Below are 793 nucleotides of genomic sequence, written 5' to 3'. Positions count from 1 at the left end.
GGGTTGCCATTCCCTCCTCCAGGGGATCTTCCCAGTCTAGGGACTGAACCCAAGTCTCCTACAATGCAGGCGGATTCTTTACCAATTGAGCCACCAAAGAAGCCCAGTATTTAATTGGAATTTCAGGTAAACAAGGAATAGCTTTTTTTCAGTATAAGGGTGTTCCAAATATTGCACTGGACAAAGTTACTCTAGAAAATTATCCCTTGTTGTCTGAAATTCCAGTCAGATGGAGAGTCCTATATTTGATCCCACAACCCCATCCCAGCGTTCTAGAAGGGGTCGAGGAAGCTGAGCAGGGACATCCTAGTTTTCTGCCCAGAAACAGAACCAAAGCCATCAAGAAAACAGTGCTTCAGGTTGGGCTAGAACAACGCTTGGCCACCATCATGTGGCCGTGACCCCAGAGACCTGTGCCATCCTCTCGCTGCACCCAGGGTTCCATATCATGGGTTGGGGGTTGGGGTGAGGTTTGCAGGAAGGAAGGAGGCTGACCGGCTCAGCTCAGCCCTGAGCCCGGCTTTCCAGGGTCTCTCCTGTCCCCAGCGTCAGTGGCCCTAGTCCGAGGGAGGAAGCGCCAGGCTGGGTCACCCTGTGAGCAGACAGAGCCTGTGCTTAGGGCACCAGCTGAACGCAAGACACCTAGAGGTTTCAGCTGAATTGTTTTAAAACACCGAAGTGTTCATTGTGGGGAGAACTGGGACATCGTAGGCCTTCCTAACCCTTACTGAACAGTTTTGTACTTTGACAGTTTATTTTCATGAGCTACAGTTTGGGGTGTGGGGGGTGCATG

This window comes from Muntiacus reevesi, chromosome 3, assembly GCF_963930625.1.
Source record: "Muntiacus reevesi chromosome 3, mMunRee1.1, whole genome shotgun sequence".
Taxonomy (NCBI): domain Eukaryota; kingdom Metazoa; phylum Chordata; class Mammalia; order Artiodactyla; family Cervidae; genus Muntiacus; species Muntiacus reevesi.
Note: the sequence above shows the minus strand (reverse complement) of the source record.